We start from the raw sequence: 25,161 nt of genomic DNA, 5'->3' as shown, positions 1-25,161 counted from the left end.
CAAGGTATCAGAATTAAATTAATTTTAACAGTCTGCCACAATCTGGGTTTTAGGATTTATACGCCTGCGTATAGAATACTAAGAAGCGATACTAGACAATGCATCATATTTACTGTCTCGTGGTTTGTGCTGCACATGTGGAGACTTAGACAGGCAAGTTTGATTAGCTGATGGCTTGGGTTTTACTTTGGTTGTTATTTATAATTTTAAACTGTAATTTTATCTTGTTATTGTTTTAATTTTACAAATTGGATTTTTACAATATGCATAAAGTCTGATTTGCATGAAAATTTATAGGAATTGGAAAATTACCTTAACATGATTTTATTGCTTTATACATTTTTCTGTATTGTGTTTTAAAATGCTCATTCATGGCTATTTGAGCCCAAAACAAGATTTTTTGCCTTTTGAATCACAGCTGTAGAACTGAAAGCCTTTCCTTCAGATAATACTGCAGTTAATGAAGGGTTTCTTTTGTCATATCATTTTTGGTTAGTGCTCTAGAAAGCTAAAATAAGGTCACATTTTCAGTAAAACATTCTTACACGCAGAGACAAACATGACCAGCAGCAGTCTGTCAGTTAACTGCAAAGCAATCAACTGCAGCATCACCACAGAGTTCTAATGAACAACTAAAGTTCTAACTTTTTGTATTCAAAACAAAAGTGATGCACTCCTGAATGCCATTTTTTGGGAATAGAAGGTGTTAAATTTACAGCCTTTTCTGAACAGCAGGCTGAAATAAGGGAGAATTGACATGTTATTACAGGCAAGAAACCAAATGGGTAAAGTGTGAGCGGAGGGGTGGGTTATTAGTAATTTGAGGCATAATGAATTTGTAAAGGGGCTACAATAGGTAAACAGAGCAACATATACTTGTTATAACTGCATTGAAGAACTGTTTGTTTCAGCACTGTTGGTATATATGCTGAAAAATCATGTAGTTTCCTACAACTAGGTCCAAGAAAATTATTTAGCATAATTTAACATTTCCAGAAAAATGAAGCTACAGTTTCAACAGACAGTCACCTGAATTTCCTCCTCTTGACCACTGAGATATTTGAAAGAAATATGGAAACAGAGAACGTTCTGTGCTATAAACCTGTATATGAGAATATCTATCACTGAGAAAGTCTCCTGCACAAATAAATTGAACCTTCAATATGCTAGTTAATAATTTAAACTATACCTGGCAGTGCCAGCCAATCACACAGCAGTAAAGCCTATACTGAAAGCAAAAAGCCTATCCTTTGACACAGAACATATAGGTCATGAGCCTGATCAGCAGCAGTTAGTCTCCCATGGAGGTCCAAAGCTGCGGGCCCGAACAGCAGACATTCATTGGCAAAGCCAATAGGTTTGGTGTTGGTCACCAGCCTTTTGGATTTGTAAATGTTTGTTTTGTCATGATTTTTCAAAAACTGTATTGTTGGGGAAGAAGCTAGGCCCCCATCAATATAAAATAAAACATTGGATATAAGCAAAAATATTTTTAGGTCTCAAAATGTTCACATTGCTATAGACGTCTCTGGTACCTAATGAAACTTATTGGAGTGTGGATATGCTCCTTTTGAAAGCGCAGATTGCTGCCACTGAAAGTTACTTTATAGTTTGTGGTTGAAGTGGACTGAGACACAGCCCCATACTGTATGCTGTAGTGGCAGACGAAAAATGTGAATGACACAATAGCAGTCTCATGGATGTAGAGGGCTGACTGAAATCAAAGATCTTAGCTTATGTCACACCTACAAACATAGGAGGGCTTTATCATGGCAGATAGAGTTTCTCACAATGACCTATGGTGTATAGGGCAAACAAACAGGCCCTTATTATTCACAATTTATCTGGTGTGAAAGTAGAAGACATTGATGGTTGTTTACAATATGATCTTTCCTTCTTTCCTTTTTTAGGTCAAGCTTTGACAGCGCATGCGCTGTCTGCAAGACCTGCTGTAATCTATAAAACCAATCTATTCCTGCCTCCTGCTTACTATTGGTTCATTTCAGCGTCTCTCTTCTTTGCTGCCTCCTGTCTTGTTCCCTGAGCCGATAGCTCATTTCCTTCGAGGGCTCAGGAGCACCGGTAAAGTACAGTGTACTTACACTAGTCACTGTTATCTCCTGTGAGTAAGAACTTTTGTATCTTTATTTATTGATGCTTTTGCCGTAACTGCTTTCCCAGTTTTGATTCCCTTTTACGTTATAAGCCCTCCCCACACCATCTGAGCATACACAGCCCCTGCAGCAGTGTTCTTTTGGCCCGTCACCATTTGGAATCTCCGTCACATTATAAGACCTCCCACCATCCTCCGAGCACACACAGCCCCTGCAGAAGTCATCTATGCCTGTGTGTAATAACTTTAAAAAAAACGTTATTGCTAATGTTTTTGCTGTCACTGATTTCCCACGTTTGATTCCACTCTGCATTCTAAGCCCTGCCCCCACCGTCCAAGCATATGCAGCCCCTGCAGCAGTCTTATTTCAGCGTCATCTTTGGTGCACAGAAGGCCTGAAATACATGCTGTCTACACATTTGTGTAAGTGTTAATTGTAGCAGTTACTTCTTGTTTGCACTAACTATAGCAGTTACTTCTTGTTTGCACTACATTGCACACGAAAGGCACAACAAATACTGTTATTGTGGCATGCTTGACAACGCGCCCTCTCAAAGCCGTTTTAGCACCGCAAGTCTGAATGTTTCGGTTTTGAATTTGAAAAAACAGTCACACTTTGAGATACAATTTGTATATTCATGCCCATGTATCACTTTTCAAAGCTGGTTTTACAGTAAAACATTTTTATTTTGCGCACGTCACAGAATCGAGCAACAGAACGGACAAGCGATCATGTCCACGCCCCCACCACTCTGACTTATTTTTAGTGATCTGAGGGGTAATTATGCCCACCAGGCAGAAACCAGATTGGTTATCAGCCTTGAAGTGGAGATTGTGCATCAGATTTGCTGTTTCACAGAAGCGATGTAGTGCGATGTGTTAATTAGTCATTCATTTTATTCTTATATAGAACACGTTACAAGTTAAATATCAAATCATGACCTACAAGTTGTTTTCTCCTCGGACCTAAAAAAACACGCTGTGGTTAGTCAACTGTCTAATACTTCTTTCAAGCAACAAAAGCCTCATTTTTTACTTACAATTGCAGTCCAACAAATGCCGGTCTTCCTAACCAGTAACATTATAGGCATGCAGCAGGGTTCTTTTACAATTTCCCGCTCGTTTCAACATCAGTGCTCCTATGGGAATTTGATTATTGTTTACCTTTAAGACGCACGTTCTACTTTCAGGGGTTCTACTTTTAGATGATCTCATTAAATAGAAAGCTTCCCATTCAACAGGGATCTTAAGCTTTGGGGCATGAATAGGTTAGTTAACGTCTGTTCCCAATCGCTGCACTCTCCGTGCTCTTAGTGCCATTATCTGCAACTTACACCCACCCACAGTCTGAGCATGCATGAATAAATAAATACACAAGACCACTTTTGTTATGGGAAATATTGTTGCAGGTTTATTCCATACAAAAGTCTGCAATATGGTGGGTTATCTTATGGGTGATCCAAGGGCAGGCAGCTGTACCAACCTATGCTGCCCCGCCCGCCTGATGAGCCAGCACTGTGGGACACCCAATCAGTGCTACACCTTTTTGTGATCCTCCTCCTCCGGATCACGTGACACGTTGGTCTATTATTACTCACGTCCTTTTCAGGGCAGAGTGTAGCAGGGCAAACCCCCAGTTGGCAGGCCCCCAACCGCCCGAAGGACTAACGGGGCGCCGTCGCGGTTTTCTAGGAACCTGCCCTGAGGCTACTGGTCTTTGGCTCTGGCACCCCTACTGTGCTGCGCAGAGGTACCCTCACTGTACCCGTCTGCTTCCAGATCGCCCTGCAACTCCGCCTGCAACGAAAAAAAAAAATTACAATGTTCTACGTTCATTGCCTGCCAACCCCACACCGGGTAAGTGGTAGGGTTGGAGACAGCATGTCTGGCGCAAGAGGACGCCAGAGAGGTAGGGGGGAGGTATAAGTACCCTCCCCCGACCTCTGTCCGCCGGATGTGAAGCGCCTAGCGCACCAAGGCGAAGGACTCCTTCCTGAGTCCAACCCTTGGCCAATAAAGTGCAGTTTGTGCCCAAATGGCACTAAAGGGCCGCACGTTGGAATGGCCCCCTGCGGGGACCTTGGACATCCGCATATTGCCATTATCGGCAACTTACACCCACACACGGTCTGAGCATGCATGAATAAATAAATACACAAGATCACTTTTGTTATGGGAAATATTGCTGCAGGTTTATGCCATACAAAAGTATGCAATATGGTGGGTTATCTTACGGGCGATCCAAGGGCAGGCAGCTGTGCCAACCTATGCTGCCCCACCTGCCTGATGAGCCAGCACTGTAGGACTTCCAATCAGTGCTACACCTTTTTGTGATCCTCCTCATCCGGATCACGTGACATGTTGGTCTCTTATTACTCACGCCCTTTTCAGGGCGGAGCGTAGTAGGGCAAACCCCCGGTTGGCAGGTCCCCAACTGCCCGAAGGACTACCGGGGCGCTGTCGCAGTTTTCCAGGACCCTGCCCTGAGGCTCCTGGTCTTTGGCTCCGGCACCCCTACTGTGCCATGCAGAGGTACCCTTACTGTACCCGTCTGCCGCAGAGGTACCCTTACTGTACCCGCCTGCTTCCAGATCGCCCTGTAACTCCGCCACAGCTCTGGAGGTGGACCCCGTCGCCGCCAGAGCCCCCCCACCAAAACAGCTAATTTCTGACCTACAACCTGCTTTCTAGGGCCTTGTGCATGTCCAGTGGAAAGTGTCCATGCCCACCTGTGAAAAATGCACCCCATGTTTGTCAACCTAACCTAGGTGTACGCCTGGATGGCAATGGTGACAATGGACCCCATCTTTAGCAAAGTAGCCTTTAACATTAGCCTGGATCAGCTTGTGTCTGATGAAACCCAGACCCCTCTGGTCTGCGAACTTACGCCATGAACAGTTCCCTCTTACAGGGATGTTTAACGGCCTCCTCTGACTTAGCCCCGTGCCACCTCTGCGGGGGATCATCTCAGACCACCGGAGCTCACATTGACCCATGTAGTTGCTGATCTCAGCAAAACAGCACATTGCACACATGCGATTGCTCATTTCCAGGCCTCCTGCAAATCTAAGGGAAGAGATCCCACCCTACTGGTGATAGATGAACCCCATCTATATCACAATAGCCCTTGACGTTAGCCTAGAGCAGCTAGTGTCTGATGAAACCAAGGAACCTTCTGGCCTGTGAACCTGTGCCAAGAACTATTCATTCTCCTGCGGGAAAGTTCCACTGCCTCACATGACCTAGCCCCATGCCAACTCTGGGAGGATGATTTCAGACACCAAGGCTCACATTGCCCCATCTATTTGCTGATCCCACCTAGCTGCCGTCCTTCTAACCCAGTGTGTGCCTGAACCCCTGTGTTCCCCATCAATGGGACAGTAGCCCACTTTTTAGGTAACCGCTCCCACCCCCGCCTGCCTACTTTGGCTATTCGGGCAAGGAGGATTATGCTTACCCTTTGCAGTCCCTTTGCTTTCTAAATCATGACGCACAGGAATGTTCATAACTAGAAGTATGTGACAATGAGCAAGGGTGCCCTCCTGCCCTTGCCATGCATCCTTTATTCCTTATGGGAATTCTGTCAGCTCAGCTCAATCTGTGGTGAAACCCCCTAGGCATACCAGCTAAGAGAATCTATCTGATATAATACAGTGTGCACTGAGCGATATGGTGCCTAACATTTAAGGACTGACTAAGTCCTACCTAACCCCCATCCTAGAATGTTCCTGAAAAGGGGGACAGGGGCGTTCACACTGCCTACCCTTGGGCAACCCCGCTAAATTTTAATCATTGTTGATCACTGGACGTGCCAAATGTTCTTTTACATAGTAGCCTTTTGTGCTTGACACCTTGTTTCCCCATTTCTTGGGACGGCAGCACACTATGTTGGCTGACAGCGTCACCACCCAGCGAGGCTACCATAGCTAACCGGGCGGGCATTTGAGCTTAACTGCAGGAGCTTGTCACCTACCCTTGGTTCTGGGGTGCACTTACTGCCCCCGTTGACCAGACGGTTGCACAAACCCCTTTGATTGCTAAACCCTGGTGAACACCTTAATGGTATCAAAGCTGGTTTGAAACAATATATGTGTTTTACCCACTATTGGAGACGCCTCACCCTTTCGTGCAATTACAACTTACGCAGCGCACCCCGCTTGCCTTACTGCCGTCGGATTACAGGTGCACAGTACCTATTGTCCATCTCCGACCCTGGATGCTTTAATCCTGCCAAAGTGATGGAAACCAAGATTCCCAGTTCCCTGTTTAGCTGCAGTACACCTTCAGTGGGTCCGCTAGGAGATACCACAAACCGCATTGGTCATGCAAGCCTTAAACACACAATTTTCACCTGGGTGTACCTCTAAATGAGACAGGCTCCACACAGCTGTAAGGCCAGAGACACACGTATATGTGTTATTTCCACTATTTGGAAATGGTGCCAGTAGATGTTCCTCATCAGGGCCCTTGTAGCCAATTGCACAATGCAGTCTCAACAACATTTTGCAGCACCTCTCTGCGTTGGAATTGCCCAGGGTAAGTGTAAAAGTTTACTTTCCCAACATTGGGCTGGTAACCGGCGGCAAAGAAAGACAGAACCTGGGCATAAGATCCCAGTTTCCTAGAGTAAAACAATAATTATCCTGCACCATTAACAAATGTGCCACCTGCACCCATGCCCTATCCACCTGTTGCTGTGCAGCTGTCATCCAATTCAATGACATCGGCAACATATCAACCAGTTATCGCCTTCGTGGTCAACAAAATTCCATAAGCCGGGATTTCTCCACTAGTACCTATGATGCTGAACTTGGATTTATAAGGCACACGTGAGGTTCGGCGATCATCCCAATGCTAGCCGTCATGTTTCAAACTTATCAATATTGTCCGACTTAGTGAGGGCACTACGAGGACTCGTGGGATGGAATCGAGGGCTAAAGCATTAGTGCCAATTCAGAAATCGCCAGGAAACATCGACATCATGCAGGAAGTAGTCAATGGGACCACTTCCCCGAAACCCGGCCACAATCCCGTGCCCCCATAATACTGCAACACCTGTGTCCTCAATCTGTGAGGCAGCCACCCACTTGTTAGGTGACCACTCCCACAACCCACCTGCCTGCTTTGGCTATAGAGGCGAGGAGGTTTTATACTTAACCTTTTGCCCCATCCCTTTGATTGCTAAATCATAATGCACAGGAATGTTTCTATCTAGAAGTACGTGACCATGAGCAAGGGTGTCCTTATGCACTTGCCATGCATCCCTTTTTCCTTATGGGAATTTTGCCTGCTCGGCTCCCTCTGTGGTGAAACCCCCTATGCTTACCAGCTTAATGCATCTGCCTGATTTAATACAATGCGCACTGTTTGCAATATGAGGCCTCACATTCAGGATTGACTAAGTCCTACTTTACCCCCTTGCTAGATCCTTCCCCAATTAGAGGGAGGGGGGGACACACTGCCCACCCTGTGCATCCCCAGCACTGTAAAATTACCTGACCAGCTACTTGCCCCTTCTTGGATACTGGAACGTGCCAATACTTGGCGGCACCGACCATCCATAAGCGCAGGCAATCTTGGTGCTAAACTATGTCAGCGAATGCATGGTGTCATTCTCATTTGCGAAAGTATGTGTCTTGTGCATCAGCCACAGACTGTCCTGCTTTCATTCAGCTGTGTTAACTTGTTGCTTGCGCCACCCTTCTGGCCTATGGAAATTGTGCAGAACTCCTGCTTACTCCACTGCTGAGTGAGCCCAGGGCACTTCACAAAATCCTTTTAAACTTCCCACTTCTGACGAATTGTGACTACGCTCACCCCCTGGTATCTTGGTGCTGAATAACATGGTTATTGTTACCACTCACTGGTACTTGTTTGATCGGTTTCTGCAGGATGAAGTGCTAAGTGGACCTACCAGGCTCTGAACCTGTGACTAGGAGGTCGAATGCAAGCCCCCTTCTGTTCTGCCGCTCTACAGACCTGTGAAATTGTATTCCAGGGCCCACTTCTGGCACTTGACCCTTTACTTGGACAGGCCCGAGTTGGAAACCTCTCTCTAGAAGGCCTGCCAGCCGGATGACCACCTCAAAACACCAGGGTGTCACTCAGCCCCCCTTAGCCTGGATACTAAACCAGGTATAGATATTATAATAGAAATGGCAATATGTGGCTTATGACAGACTGCACCCTCAATCGTCCCAGCATCATAACCTTGCACCACACCCCTTATTATGACTCTTCTGGGCTTGGTGTGTCACCGACCGATAATGTGTGGCTTCTGTCATTTCCTCGAGATACGTACTACGAAGTAACACTACACATCTACAAGACAAATTTGTTGGCGATAGTTGCTTAAGTAAAGGCCACAACAAGGGGTCCTCCAGCTGAAAATCGGGGCTTAGCTTAGCGTGGTGCCAACCGTTAACAATAGCTTCTGACGCTGACAGGAGCTACCTACCACAAACGTACACCACACTTGCCAGCCAGCCGTATTGGGCGATAATTGCATAAGTGAGCCACCAATGTGGCTCCGTTGTCAGAATATTGAACATGCGTCAGTTCTGAAATGAGGTTGTGCAAGCTAATGATCAGTCACTTAACAGTTCACTCACCGGCACAAAGTCTTCAAGATCCAACATGCTTGGCGCGGTACTCCATCCGCGCACCCAAAAAAAACGCGAGCCACTGACTACACACTTAGCTAACAGGCCACCCGCCTTCTGCTGCCATCTCCCAACCTTACACGGTATACATAGTTCCAGAGACCTGACTCTGAGAAACCGCCTCCGAAGTGAATTGACACAAGCAGTGCCAGGTACGACCGCCTCTCAATTAAAATTAACTGATGACACAACGACATGCCCATCACGTGACAAATGCAAAGCTGATGGATTGCCAGTGGGGCAGGGGTCTCTTGGTGGTAAACCGGTGTTACCCACTAGGCCTCCATCGGCACTGCATCATGGTCGTTAAGAAATGTGCTTTTCTGTTCAAATTCCGTGCGTGCTTGTGCACGGGGATGCCGAGCTGCAACTGGGGTGTGGAACTGGTAAAACTCACAACACAACCAGCAGTCCCAATGGGGGCCAACTCACCCACGTGCACCCCACATGCCTCTGCCCGGCACCCTAGCAATGTCCGCCCCACCTACCAGACGGCATGTCTGGCAAAAAGAAGACACCAGAGAGGTGGGGGGAAGGTATAAGTACCCTTGCACAACCTCTGTCCGCTGGAAGTGACGCGCCTAGCGCGCCAAGGCAAAGGACTCCTTCCTGAGTCCAACCCTTGACCAATAGGGTGGTGTTTGTGCCCATATGGCACTAAAGGGCCGCCTGTTGGAATGGCCCCCTGCGGGGGCCACGGACAAACGCAATCTCCACACTCCCTAACCTCACCTTTCTAGCTCTGAACGCAGTAAAAACTTTAAGTATTTACCTCACATCAGTGAAAAATGTGGAAGTCGCATCAGCCAATCACAACACTCTAAACAAAAATAGTTGCTAAGTAAATAACCATATTTCTAGGTACACATGTGCAACAGCGACACCCCCTTATTTCTCCTCTCCCTGTCCTGCTATTCTCCACCTTTCCTCCCTCTATTCTCCACCCTTCCTCCCTCTCCTTCCCTGCCTTATGCAACGGCACTGTGGGATACAACCATGTTTCAAGGAACACGTGTGCCATAGCGACACCCCCTTCTTTCTCCTCTCCCTGTCTGTCAGGTCACAAGTCTTAAAAAAAGAAGTGGGGGGACTAACCAGGTTAGGCAGTATGCATGTGAAGTCATGACGTGTGCCCTCACATCGCATGTTGTCACGACGCGTGACATTACATGTGACATCACAGTAAGTGACGTCACAAGAAGTGACATCAGATATTAAGACCTCACACATATGTTTATCAGTTGTATCACAAGTGCATTTAAGCACATTATGAGATTTAACAAATGAGATTTGGCATTGGAGTTGTGCCAAAAAAGTGGCGCAATCCCGACACAAATTCTGGGCCTCAACTAATATATTAATTTTTTTAAGCCCTGCCACAAATAAATTGGCAGCAAGGAGAAGCATGGTAGTAGATCTGTTATGCTTAATTGGTTAGAAAGTCTACATTTTAAAATATTTGATATGGGTTAAAGCATCTGCTGTGATGGTAACCAGTAAATCTCAGAGAATAGTAATAATGGTGAGATAACTCTGGTGGTTATTAAACTTGCTGGAGAGATCTGTGCTTTGTAAAGTCCCAGATTTGAATCAAAGTAGTAGAGAAAGTAAATGTGTCTCCTGCAAAGCACATCATCTAACACGTAGATGGGCAATTTTTTTTTAAAGTTGATAATTAAGTGGGTTGCTGCTTTTGACACAGAGATCCTTTTGTTATCTGCAGTTCATACATTTTTATCCTTCTAAAAGACCACAATGAGGTATGAAGGACAAGTGACTGCTACACCTTGTAACCCTCACTGTCTCATGTAACTCATCTTGAACATTGATTTGCACATGTACATGACTTATTGTCAATGTATAATGTGTAAGTTACATAGAGAGCTCTGACACCCTGCATGGGGTTACATAGCGCTATAAAAGAAATAAAATAGTGCTATTGAAATTGTTATTTGTGTACATACTGGGACAGACCAACACACCTGACATTCTTACAGTGCATGCATCTATTATATACAGGGACTGAACAAAGACAAAAGCTTGCCTCTCTTAAGTACCTATGAAGAGATATCAAGCTGCGTGCCTTTGTTTCCTCTCCGTGGCATTTCCATTTAAGTGTGAGGTTCCAGGCTGCCTCCAGTCAGGAAATTCAAACAAAAGGAGGCCTGATGGCCCCTTAACATGGGCCCAGCTAGAGGTGAAAAATAGCCCCCTTCCCACCTGCACGTTGCTGCTGGGAATTGAAAGCAGACAACGTGCAGGTTGCTGCTGAACATGTCCCAGTGTCTGAAAATTACACCAGGACATGTTCAGCATATTTCTGTGGGGAGTCAACTTCTTGGCATGGGGCACGGGGTCTACCCTGTGAAAAGAGTGGGTGGACGCCATGTACCTGAGTGCTCCCCTGACCTGTGCCCTGCTGTCCCTCTATTCTCCACACTTCCTCACTCTATTCTCCACCCTTCTTCTCCCTCTTTCCCTGCCTTCTGAAACGGCGCTGTGGGATAGATGGAGACATTAAGGAGCAGTCTGGAAGTACAAGATAGAAAGGGGGGCACAGAGACACCCAAATCTACTTTCTACCAAGGTGTAGTCACAAATATACCTTTGAGGCTCTCTCAAATCTTGCAGACATGCCTGGTGCCCCCTTTTAAAAAGCCCCAGACAAAATTACATTTTGCTGTTTCAGTGCTCACTCTTTCCTGGCAACTGGGGAATATTTGCAGACTGCATTTGCACCGTGGTAGCAGTGGCGTAACGAAAGATGAGGGGGCCCCCCTGCAAGGTACAATGGAGGGGTCCCCTCTGCAGATTTAATCCGGAGCTCTCAGGCCTAAGTACTGTGCTGAGGGGGCCCCCTGCAACTCGGGGACCTCCTGCAGCTCGGGGTCCCCACAACGAGGGGGCTGCGGGGGCCTGTGTTACGCCACTAGGGTAAGCCTGTTTTTACTACTTTTATCAACTTCTCAACAGCTTGTGGTCGTGTCGCCAAACCAACTCTTTGGGAAAAATGATCTGCCCTCGAGATACCCTTTTGAAATTAATAACTGCTGTAGGCTCTTCCATGTGGTGTACAGTAGTAATGCGCGGAGATAGTGGAATCTCTGTATACATAGAAATTCTGAATTGTCTAAGATAGAGCTACCTATTAGCTCCCCTTCTATTTTCACTATACCTACACCTATACCTACCTTACCTGGAATATTTACTAATCTAATGGGATCTCATTCCATTCACCTTGATGCATGCTGACAAGTTGATTTTGTTAGACCTTATTCCTCTTGGTCTGAGACATCATTTGCTAAAATGCACACATTGCAACTAAACATTTCCTTAAGATCAACGAACAAAAAAGTAAGGTTGTGACAGAAAATAAAATAGCTCTCATAATTGGGTGTTAGATGAGGACAAAAGCAACAGCCCCAATCCTTGTCCGTGTGAACCACAAAAGTCAATCAATTAACCTGTGCTTAACCCTCTGGTAGCTTGGCACAAAAGCAGTCAGGCTCAACATAGAGGCAATGTGTAAAGTATTTATGCAGCACTTAAACAGTAAAGTGTAGACAGAGCACAAGAAAAATACCACACGGATTTAGAAAAATTGATTAAAATGTAATATTATTTGACACCAAAATGACTAAAATCCGATCAGTAGAACTGACATGCAATTTTAAATATTTAAGATTAAGCATTGAGCTTGAAAGCAAAAAGTGCCTCTTGCGGTTATCTGGTCGTGCGAAACCGGGTGAAAGTCATACATTCAGGCAGACCCTGCTGGAGCGCAGGCCGGATACAGGGACCACGTTAGCCCCGCTGAAAAAGTTACCTTCTAAATTCTAGCATGAAGAGTCCAGTTTGTGGTGGAAGAGGCCGTGAGGAGTAAGGACAGTGTTGAGGATGGTCGTCGCTGGAGTGCGAAGAGCAGGTCAGGCGTCGTAGTCGGTTATCACTGTGGCGCGAAGGACTGTCGAGCGTCATGGACGGTCGTCACTCGCGCTTTGTTTTGGCGGTCACTGCAGGCTGTCGATGCTGTAGCGCTAAGTGCAGATCGCGCATAGACAGTGGTCGCTGTAGAGCGAAGAGTCTAGTTCACCAGAGCTTCACTTTGGCGGTTGGCAAGGGCGTCAAGATCTTGGCACAAACTGACCCATTAACGGTCACGAAGAGCCCAAAACTTCAAGATTTCTCCTTTTCTTCTAGGAATAACTCAACTGATGCCACACCAAGGGTTCAGGAACTAGGAGGCAGGACCTCACTCCAGCAGAGACCAGGCAGGTCCACTTGCAGGTCCAGTGTAGCAGGTCAGCTGGTCTGTTTCAGTGAAGCCTTTGGTGCTTGTTATATCCTGGTAGCTCCGAACAGGAGGGCAGTCAGCTGACCCTTGGAGTCACCTCAGCCTGGGATGAAGGGTACAGGCCCAAGTCTTCTTTCTCAGACAGCAGGGCAGCCCTCAAGCATAAAGGCAGTCCCCTAGCAGCAGGGCAGTCCTTCTTCTGTAGTATCCACAGGTCCAGGAGTGTACGGAAGAGTGAGCCTGATGGTCCCTTTTTATACCTGTGTCCACTTTGAAGTCAGGCCAGATACAGGGACCACGTTAGCCCCGCTGAAAAAGTTACCTTCTAAAGTCTAGCATGAAGAGTCCAGTTTGCGGTGGAAGAGGCCGTGAGGAGTAAGGACAGTGTCGGGGATGGTCGTCGATGGAGTGCAAAGAGCAGGTCAGGCGTCGTAGTCGGTCATCACTGTGGCACGAAGGTCCTGTTGGGTGTCATGGTCGGTCGTCACTCGCGCTTCGTTTTGGCAGTCACTGCGGGCTATCGATGCTGTAGCGCTAAGTACAGATCGCGTTTAGGCAGCGGTCGCTGTAGAGCGAAGAGTCTGGTTCACCAGAGCTTCACTTTGGCGGTTGGCAAGGGCGTCAGGATCTTGGCACAAACTGACCCATTAACGGTCACGAAGAGCCCAAAACTTCCAAGATTTCCTCTTTTCTTCTAGGAATAGCTCAACTGATGCCACACCAAGGGTCCAGGAACTAGGAGGCAGGACCTCACTCCAGCAGAGACCAGGCAGGTCCACTTGCAGGTCCAGTGTAGCAGGTCAGCTGGTCTGTTGCAGTGAAGCCTTTGGAGCTTGTTATATCCTGGTAGCTCAGAACAGGAGGGCGGTCAGCTGACCCTTGGAGTCACTTCAGCCTGGGATGAAGGGTTCAGGCCCAAGTCTTCTTTCGCAGACAGCAGGGCAGCCCTCAAGCAGCAAGGCAGTCCCCTAGCAGCAGGGCAGTCCTTCTTCTGTAGTATCCACAGGTCCAGGAGTGTAGGAAGAGTGAGCCTGATGGTCCCTTTTTATACCTGTGTCCACTTTGAAGCGAAAAAAAACTTCTGGAGTCTTCCCCCACAGAAATGTCTGGAATTTCCTGCCTCCCTGCCTTGGTTCCAGGCTGTCTGCAGTAACAATGTAGATTTTCCACAGCCTGCTGAAAAGAAAATCTGGATTTTATTAAGGACACGGAGGCTAAGATTATGCAATCTCCTTTTATTGCCAGCTCACATTTTATTAAGGACACGGAGGCTAAGATTATGCAATCTCTTTTTATTGCAACAATAAGTAAGAATTTAGGACTTTCAAAACATTCTAAACATGTATATAGTCTAGTAACAGGTAGCCATCTTCCTTATTTTATTCTGCCTTGTGAATGGAATACATTTTAATCCAGATGAATTTTTCATGAAAAAACTTCAGGAGAACAAAGGATCTAGGACCAGTCACTCTGAAAAAAAGTAAATAATATGTTAATCTACCCGGGTGGGTATTAGAGGTGGGATAATCTTAGCCTCCGTGTCCTTAATAAAATCTAGATTTTCTTTTCACCAGGCTGAGGAAAATCTACATTTTATGGCATGACACGGAGGCCAATATTATGCAAATTCAAAGTGCATTTAATACATTATCAATTGCATTGGCTAATGGTTTAAAATAGTAGCTTTTAAACATGCTTTCGTTAGACCAATCGGCTGCTCTTAAGATATCCTGTAAACTCCCTCCTAAAGTGAAAGCTTTGGAGGCTAAAGCGCTTCTTAGAGAATGAGCTCCAAAAACAGAAATGTTTACACCCCCTTCAGACATGACATGTTTCACCCATCTAGCTAAGGTAGAGGGGGAAACAGCTTTGTAAGGTCTTTGGTGAGATATAATAAGTTGTGTGACATCGTTCCTCAAGTTAAGGGTTCTCCTTTCATATTCTTTCAAACATTGCACCATGCACAGATTAGGATTACCAGAGAAGTAAGGGTAGAAAATAGTTGAGGAAAGAGTTTTAGTTCTTCTTTTCATATAGAAGCAAACTCCTTCAGGTTGATAAGTTCTACTGGTGATATCTAGAGCTCTAACATAAGATGTACGTCTAAAGGAAACGAGACAAAGCAGGGTTGTGAGTTTAAAATAGAGTTTTTTAAGTGGTAGATGTTGGTTATCACCCCAGTTGTCTAAAACTTGAAGGATTAGTTTAACATCCCAAAGGGAGGTATACTTAGGTATCGCTGGTTTAATGGTCCTAATGCTTCTCATAATCCTCCTTTTCAGACTATTTTGACCGACAGGAAGGCCGTCTATTAAGGAATGACCAGCAGAAATGGCTGATCTGTAGATGTTTACTGTCCTATAGGATAAACCAGATTCGAATAATTCTGATTATTGATCACGTATACTATATCAGCTGAAATGGGATTGATAACCCGTTGAATACATCAGCAAATCCATTTGTTCCATGCCAGTCTATATGCCTTTCTTGTTCCAGAAGCCCATGACTCGGATATGAGTCTGAAAGCATCTGGCGAAAGGCCAGGGATTTCCCACTGTCTCCGGAAATCTTCCATGCCATCAGTGAGAGGGAGCCTTCTTCTATAAGATGATGTATTTCGCCTCGAGGGCCCAGGAGAAGGGTCTGGAAGTGAGGAATTAGTAAAGGGAAGTCTATTGACATTTCTAGGACTACAGGGAACCATGCTTGAGATTTCGAAAAAGGGGGTTACCACCACTACTGGTTCCTTGAATCTGCGTGTATGTAAGAGGAATCTGGGAAGCATGACAAACGGGGGGAAGGCATATGGTCTTAGACCTTTCCAGTCTTGTAGGAAAGCGTCCACCCCAGTTGCTTGAGGGTCTGGTTTCCAGCTGAAAAACTGAGTCAGTTGAGTATTGAGTCTGTCTGCGAAGATCCATGTTGAAGGGTCCCCATATGTGTTGGATGTATAAGAATATCTCTCTGTTCAGTCTCCAATTGCTGGAGTCCCTGAAGTTTCTGGAGAACCAGTCGGCTACTCCGTTGCTCAATCCAGGAATGTGTTGTGATACTACTGAAATTCCTTTGCTTAAACAGTAACCCCAAAACTCTTTGGCTAGTTCCGCTAGGTGTTTCGACTGTGGACCTCCCATTTTACTCACATATCAGACTGCAGAGATGTTGGCTGTCCATGCGGAGTATTACACAGCATTTTATCTTTTTCTGAGTGAAGCTCCGGACTGCAAAGGAGCCCGCTAGGAGTTCCAGGCAGTTGATGTGCATGCTCTTTTCTTGGTCTGACCAACGTCTCCCTGTTGAAGAGTGTCCACAAGTCGCTTCCCAGCCCTCTAGGCTTGCATCTGAATCTATCACTAATTTGGGTTCCTCTCCGAAGATTGCCCTCCCATTCCAAGCTTGAGCGTTTTTGAGCCATCATTCTAATTCTTCCCTCGAGTCCCGCTCTAGGGATACTGTTTGAGAGCATGATTGATTTCTTTGAAGGGATCTCTTTTTTAGTCTCTGTAGGGCCCGATAATAGAGTGGACCGGGGAAAATGACTTGGATGGTGGAGGATAGGAGACCTAGGATCTTCGCTAACTCTTTCAGTGTAAAAGTTCTGGCTAATAAGAGTGTCTTTATTTCCTTTCTTAGTTTTTTTAGTTTGTCTCTGGGTAGGCAAAGCTCTGTGTGGATTGTAACTACAATAAAACCCAGGAATTGTGTGTCTTGAGCTGGAGTTAATAATTTCTTTATGTTTATGACAAATCCTAATTTTTCTAATATCTCTATTGCCCAGTGAGTATGTAGGGATACTTTTGACTGACCCATGATTAGTATGTTGTCTAGATAAATAATTAACCTTACGCCTTTTGCCCTGAGCCATGCTACTATTGGTCTGAGAACCTTTGTGAAGCACCATGGTGCTGAAGATAGGCCGAAAGGGAGGCTGGAGAAATTCCCACATTTTGTTTTGCCATGTAAAGCGGAGATATTTTTGGTGGGGAGGCCATATGGAGATAATGAGGTAAGCGTCTTTGAGGTCTAGTCTTGTTAACCAATCCCCTTTTCTTAGTATGTCCCTTAAGAGATATATCCCTTCCATTTTGAAGTGGCGGTAGACCACCCATTGAAGAATTTTCTTATTTCTTTTGAGATTTTTGCATTGAGTTAAAGATTCCAACATACTTGGCCATTTCTTTAATAAAATCGTCTCCAAAGAGTTGGCCTTGAGAGGAGGGTCCTCCTTCTTTATTTGCAAGCTCTATAAGCTTTGGGGTCAATTTTAAAAGTATGCTTTTTCTCCTTTCGTTCGATAGGGTCGTATTGGCATTGCCAAGGAGACAAATAGCTCTTTGAGTCCATTCCCATAGTTCTTTGGGATCGACTTCAGTGTCACTTAGGTAGGCTAACTCAGACATCTCAAAGATCTTTGTAAGTGGGCCAATAATGTCGAGGAGTCTGTCTTGGCATGATTTTAGGCCTCTGTCTAGGCCTCTTCTGGGGTCCTTTCTTCCCTTGTTTATAAAGGAAACCACTTTGGGGTCAAGCTCAGGAGTTTTGGTTATCATGTCTGGGAGGGATGAGCGGGGGCATTCGGACCGTAGATGAGATCTGACTTCTTTAGGTATTTCTCTCCTTAGCCAGAAGGTAATATATTTGGCCACATGTTGTGAGGGGGTCCATTCAGGTGAGAGGGGATGTTTAATCATCAGCGGGATGAACATATTATCCCCAAATGTGTCAATAAGGTTAGACCCAGAGGCCGAAGATGCCTCGTCAGATGTCCCTTTTTTGTTAGTAGGTGTATCATCGTAGTCAGAGTCGGACTCAGAAGAGCAGGATAGATCAGGCTCTTGTTCATAAGTTTGGTCCTCATCTGAGTCAGTATCTATAGGGACAACCGGGCCGTCATGCCCATCCACAGTATCTAATACACTGAGTCTATCACCGGCGTAATCCGGTACACCCTCAGTGGCCCTTTTTGATTTCTTAGATTTTTTTACAGGGTGCTCACCCGATGGTCTTTTCTTTTGCGACTTATCCTGACAACTAGAGCAGCCAGAATCGTTATTAGAGAGGTTAGAGAGGTTATCTATCTTTTTATTGATGGTGTCATCCAACGACCCCATCAGTTTAGTTAAAGCCTTATTAATGAGATTTTCCAATTAGTTTTCAATGAGGGGATCTAGTTCTTGGTCAGACATTTTGCCCTCTTTTTTTTTTTAAATAAATATATTAATTAAAATGAATAAATATAGATTTATCTAAAATAATATTAAGTTTTAGGAGTGTAAGGGGTTAAATACTCCTCTTTATGTTAATTTTGAAAAAAGGTGATCAGCAGGGGGCAGTTAGGTCCAGTAAATCTTCTGTTCGAAGAGGCAATGTCGTTTGCGGTTGAAACGAGGGTTTGAAGGTGCTCCTAGGATGGTATGAAGGGTCTTTCCTCTAAATCCCAAAATGAGGCTTATTTCCTGTTTGAAATGAAGGCTCCCGGTGCGGTCGCGTTGGAGAAAGCGGCCGCACCGGGTGGGAGGTGATTATTGTGCCTCAGGAGGTAAGGGCTGAGCGGGATTAATTGTGTTTATTTTAATATTTCCATTCTTTATTGACACGTACACACCGTTAGTAGAGGCGGTCGCGTGAGGTGAAGAGAAGAGATGCACTTCGTGCGGGCCCGTGAGAGCAGGATCGTGGCCCCGACATTAGTTTGAAGTGCGCATTAGGCGAGAGGGTAGTGGTAGTGAGCGCTGGGTGCGGGGTCGCGAAATCAGGATCGTGGCCCCTGCATTCATATCAATTGCGCATTTAAGGAGAATAAGGTTGCGGTATGCGCGTGGGGCCGCGAGAGGTTGGAGGCCCCAGCGCGTCTTTCAAATATGCATTTTACGAAAGGGGGAAAGACGAGTAAGCGTCCAGTGTTTGTTGGGGGAATAAATTACATACAATTTCATTAGGTGTCTCCTCGTGAGACGGGGAAGGGGAGGTTGGTGATAGGCAAAGTGAAAGGGATACAAATAGTATGGAAATGTTAAAGACGGTTAAATAAGCATTTTGCAGGGGTAGAGATGAGGTAATAAGAGGAAAAAGTACAAATACATATTAAGGCATACCAAGTAAAGTTATAATATAAGTAGTAAGCATTACTAAATGAATTGGGGAGAGAAGTAAGGATTACTTATCTGGTGAGCAGCAGCAATAAAAGAAGGAAGATCGCTACCTGTTACTAGACTATATACATGTTTAGAATGTTTTGAAAGTTCTAAATTCTTACTTATTGTTGCTGCTGTGAGCTGGCTGGCAGTAAAAGGAGATTGCATAATCTTAGCCTCCGTGTCCTTAATAAAATGTGAGCTGGCAATAAAAGGAGATTGCATAATATTGGCCTCTGTGTCATGCCATAAAATTGGCTAGTGAAGAGTCCTTTGTGTGTGAGCTAAGGCAGTCTGTGTAGTGCAAGTTGGACAGGTGACTGCTCTGCACCTCTCATCAAGTCAGGATGGCCCATCCTACCCAGACCCTCTATTCTGTGGCTGTCTGGGAGGAATACACAAAAGCCAACTGCCAACTACACTAGTCATGAGACCGAGGAAACAGTCTGCAGGCACCAAATGGTTAGGACTAGAAAATGCCAACTTTCTAAAAGTGACATTTTCAGAATTGTGACTGAAATCTGACTTTACCATTAAAGAGGGTTTTAAATTACAATTCCTCAGTCTCAAAACATGACATTCCTACCTGCCCTCAAACAAACGTTATCACTTATTAAATGTAATAAGGTATCCCAATGTAATCCTATGGGAAGGCTAGGCCTTGCAATAGAAAAAGACAAACTTGAGAGACATGTAAAAGTTCAAAGTGCATATCCAATATTTTGTAAATACAACGCACCCAGCCCTATGGGTTTTTAGGGCTTCCCCTATGGGTGACTTATATGTAATAAAAAGGGAGATTTTGGCCTGGTAAAAGGTTTATTTTGTCAGGCTGACATGGCAGTATAAAACTGCACACACTGGCTGCAATGACAGACCTGAGCTGAGGTTTAAAAAGGCTACTTGATGGGTGGCACAATAAGTGCTGCAGGCCCACTTGGAACATTTAATATACAGGCCCTGGCTACATGTAGTACCAATTTACTAGGACTTACAAGTAAATTAAATGTTGAAATTGGGTGTAAGCCAATTTTACCAAGCTTAAAGGAGAGAACACAAACACGTTATCACTGTATAACAGTTGTAAACTGCGCAGAGTCCTGAAAGCCAACAAAAACTGGTTCAGATAACAGATCGGGTGAAGGCAAAGATATTGGGGGTGACCCTACATAAAGGGCTAGGTCCAACAATCCTGTACTCACTTTGCTCGATGGGGATCTCTGTCCCGGTGCAATCTCTGCAGCTTGATTTTGGTTAATCAGGCATCTACACCTAGCCCTGGCTGCGGTTATCCACTGCAGACACCTACAGACGCACTCAAAGGAGGGCTCGCTGAAGTTGGTTTTAAATCAAGACTTAACTTAAAATCATTTGTAACATTGTGCTTTTTCTATGCATTTCAATGAAGCACTACTGAGTTTTTAATTGACTTAGAAGAATCTAACAGATAGTTCACTATCCAATTAAAATTGTCCTTGAAAAGGGCCATCCCACAGGCTATTTACATATTAGATAGTGAACACTGCATGTAATTTAAGTGAAAAAAGATCTTAACTTACTCAGCCTCGGTCAATATGATGAAATCCTATGTCAATTTCTCTTGAACACAAGGATAGAATGAAATGTTGTTGAGAACAGATAGATTATCATTACAAGCTTCAATAGGGGTTTGGTGGCACAAACCCGAGGCTGGCTGATTTGTCACTGCTGCAAGGCAGGTGTGTATAACCTTCATTGCGTATTATTTATCTGAGATTAAAACCACAGCCATGTAGGTTTTTATATTTACAGTTTATGGAATGTGCGGTAAAATCATCAAGTGATGTCTACACAGAAATATTCTCTCCTCTCAATCAACATATCTGTTACTGTATATTTACATTTTTAAAAAGCTTCTTAAATATATATTATTGTATCGTATAAAAATCTTCATTTCTCATCTTACTAATGTATTTTTAACGTCCTTGAAGGTCTTATACATTTATGATAATAACATGAATATAGGTTTCATAAAGTGCACTATTACCAAAACAAAGTGTCAGTCCTAGGTCTGGCCCAACACCAGCGTAAAAAAAAAATACCCAAAGTGTTGGTCCTAGGTCTGGCCAAACACCAGTGCCAACACAAAATACCCAAAGTGTCGGTCCTAGGTCTGGCCAAAACCAGCGTCAACACAAAATACCCAAAGTGTCGGTCCTAGGTCTGGCCAAACACCAGCGTCAACAAAAAATACCCAATGTGTCGGTCCTAGGTCTGGCCAAACACCAGCGTCACCAAAAAATACCCAATGTGTCGGTCCTAGGTCTGGCAAAACACCAGTGCCAACAAAAGAAAAAGCAAATAAGTGGAAAACAGCCCAGTCTAGACAAACTAAAACCAACACCCAGCTCAAAAAGAGACCCCAGGGCTCCTTAAGAAGTATAAAGAGATCTATAATTACTACAATGAAATACAATAATAATAGGTTGCATGTACATAGTCATAGTGTACTACTGCCATTTCTGCATGCTGTAACTAACCGATATTATTTTTACCCAGTTTATGGCTCTCATTTTACCAACCTCGGGGGCATGGAAGTCTGAGCCTCCCTTACCAGAATCTGAACTCCAGACATTCAGGTCACTAAGCAGTGAACCTTCCTGTTCATTGAGGCCCATGCCGGCTTACCTGGTTAGGAAAATATACCCATGATGAGATATTACTCCGTCAAAAGTATTAACTCCGAACGCGGGGCTTTCAATACTGATCTTGGATTTGGACAGGTTCAATTAACTTTCATATTAAGTCAATTAATCATTTTCTTGAAATTTCACCCGACATTCAATTTTTGGGTCTCTGGCTAGTGCTGTGCATAACTACGCTGTTAGATTGCCCTAAATGTTTTCACAACTCACCTCTTTTCACTGCATCATAGGGCCTAAATACCAGCGCTCAAGGTGTTGCTTAAGATATTTATTTATTTAATCATTTGTGCTTCAAGACTGTGGGTCTGGTTGTTCAGTGGATAATTGCATCCGCTAAAGTGAACTATGGTTGAGCCCATGTTTATAGGTTCAATTCCTGGTGGGTCCACACAGGCTTTCATCTTTTTGAAGATGATAAACTGAGTATCTTTGGGCTGGGTAACAATAAATATCTGTTAACTGTCAATAGCGCCAAGAGTCACTTCGGAGTGTTCTACACAAATATGACAGTCGTAAGGAGTGACCTGCTATGCTTATTGCCGCAGAACCTGAGCAACCACAACATTAGAGACTAACAAGTTTTACAAAGTACAAGTCACACACGTACACGTCCACAGACAACCACGTGTCTCTCCCTGGCTAGCTCTCGAGCACCAGGACGCGACTCAACAAATACCAAAGCCTCATGGAATGGATTACAACAGGAAGAAACAAGGAAAAAAACGAACTTAAGAAGGGAAGGCAATGAACTACCGACTGCTTACCTTGCATAGCTGTAATATATTGCAAGACAGCAGTGTTTTGATAAATTGGTAAATATTTTACATCTGTTTAACGTCAGGATTCATTTAGGAGGGCTGCTAATTTCAGATATACGGCCATGATGGAAACTGCAGCGCTCAAAAGAAATGCAAGTAGTGGAAAGTATTGGCGGCCTCGGGTCAACGCTCAATAAATATTCAGCGCCGCCCATACGCTTCTCTTGGGGCTCCTTCCAGAAAGACCTCGGCATGGGGGCAGTTACCGAGTCTGGTGAACTGATGTGACGGTTACTAGGGAAAAGCGAGATGGAATGACGAATGATGGGTTGCTTGACGTCACGAGGGCCACGAGGGTGTCTAGAGAGTCGTGGTGGTAATAGAATGGTGGAAAAAAGACAGAGACAATCGTTTGGGGCGTATATGACCTTTTACTTTTAATCCCAGCCGCCCGCCCCACGATGCATCTCATTCCATCCCGGGCCACCCTCTGACACGGACTGACGTGGTCGACAGACTCACCTGCAGGCGGCAGAAGACAGGGCAAGACTGCAAAGCTAGCCAGGAGCTAGACATAATTAAATGATGGCCTACAGTCCCTCTCGGTCATCTCTGGCCTCTGTGAGGCCTCGCCTCACACGCGCACATTTAATTGCGCATGACAATGGTCTCCAGAACAGCCCCACCCTGAGAGTGAAGAACACGCAGCCGCGGAGACATCTGCGCACCGTGCACAAATGTGAAGAGGCCACGGCGAGGTGCTCGTGCAACCAACGAAGGCGATGCTGTAACCATTTAATTACCAAATTTACCTGACGGATGTGTAGTGCTTGCTGGCTCCGCTGAGGGGGTCCCTGGAGCGTGGGGCCGCCCCGCAATGCGGGGGCTGCGGGGACCTGTGTTACGCCCCTGATGGAAACTCGTTGTTTTAAGTATAAATACAGTTGAATCTTCAATAAAATGTTATTACATTATGTAAAATAGTAAGCAAGAGAATGAAGCTGTGAATTAGTTAATGCCAATGATCATTTCAAGACTTACTAAACCACGACTTCACCGAAAATGCCAAAACAGTAGTCCAAGACACATTTTCCAGGTAAAATAATTCCGCCTTAAATCTCACGTCACGTTTCTCTGCTAGTCGATCCTTCTGCATTGAATTGAACACAACAGCATTATTTTTTATTTATATAGGCAGTGGTCTCGAAGATGCTATGGCAGGTGGGGCAGTAAGTCATAGATAAATAAATAATTGTGAGTTGGCATGATTCCAAGAGAAGAAAAGACAAGAGAAGAAGATAATAAAAGCAAGAATCCAGGACAGTATATGTTAAAGCAGCATGTTTTTGGCAACTTTCACACAGGTTGTAACAATCATGTGTTCTTTCTATCTACTTGGTATATGATTATCAGATGTGATTGGAAGGCACGCAAATTGCATGAGCGTCAATATCTCAATATTAATTTTCATGTCACCTCTTTTATAAATTTAGATATTTTAATATTTCCTTACATTTATAATACTTGTAAGCTTTTTTAGCACGCACACAAATACAAACCACATGTATTTCATGTCATGTTATAAAATGAACATTGATAATAGCGAGAACCAGTGTACATTAACAAGCGAGTGTTGTACAAGCAGGGTGGGCAGTGATTGGTATAGTTATAGCCTCTCCTCCCTCTTTAGCCCCTCGATCACATTTATTTATTTTATGGTACGACTCAACTCAATGTACTCTAGACAATGAGGACTACAAGGTGTAAGAGTCACATGTAATCCATACTGGTAGGCACTGTAAGAAACTGGGTGATAGGTTGAGAAGGTGGAAACCCCACTCAAGAAACAACAGCAATCCTTTTCAGGGTAACCCACAAAATTCACTAAATTAATCTGTGCTTAACCCTCTGGTGCAAACCTGTCAGGTGAAATCTAAAGGCAATCTGTAAAGTATGTATGCAGCACACAAACAATAATAAAGGGAAAGCACAACACAAGAAAAATCCCAAACCAATTTAGGAAAATACAGTCAATTTTAATAAATAGAATGATACCAGAACATCACAAATCTACTTGGTAGGAATGGAGATATGAAATTTCAAGGACCCCTGTTAGCCCCGCTGCAAGAGTAACCTCTTCAAATACAAGTGGAAAGAGTTCTATTATTGATGGAGAAGGCCATGAGGAGCAGGGAGAATATTGCAAATGGTCGTCGCCGTAGCGCGAAGAGCAGGCCACTTGGCATGGGCTGTCGTCATTGTCATGTGGAATGCCAGTCAGGCATCATGAAGGTCATTGCTGGAGCTTCGAGTTAGCGGTTATCACGGGCGATAGAGTCTCATCACAAAGGGGCCCATTTGCGGTCGCAAAGAGCCCAAACTATGGGATTTCACCTTTTATTCTTGGGAGGAGCTTATATTAATGACAGCCAAGTGTCTTAGACCTGGGAGGACTACTTGGGGATAAGGAGCTCACTACAGCAGAGCCCAGCAGCACTCCTGCATGTCCAGGCAAG

General features: G+C 44.7%; 1 long non-coding RNA gene across 1 annotated transcript in view; it reads left to right on the top strand.

Moving 5' to 3' along the window:
- Positions 1-25,161, top strand: part of LOC146870159 (uncharacterized) — a 141,630-nt gene that overhangs the window by 90,486 nt on the left and 25,983 nt on the right. Inside the window, exon 3 of the long non-coding RNA XR_014959117.1 lies at positions 1,911-2,122. This is a non-coding gene — a long non-coding RNA (uncharacterized LOC146870159). The remainder of the gene's footprint in view (positions 1-1,910; positions 2,123-25,161) is intronic.

Source organism: Triturus cristatus, chromosome 1_1, assembly GCF_964204655.1.
Source record: "Triturus cristatus chromosome 1_1, aTriCri1.1, whole genome shotgun sequence".
Taxonomy (NCBI): Eukaryota; Metazoa; Chordata; class Amphibia; order Caudata; family Salamandridae; genus Triturus; species Triturus cristatus.
This window is presented reverse-complemented; position numbering and strand designations above follow the sequence as displayed.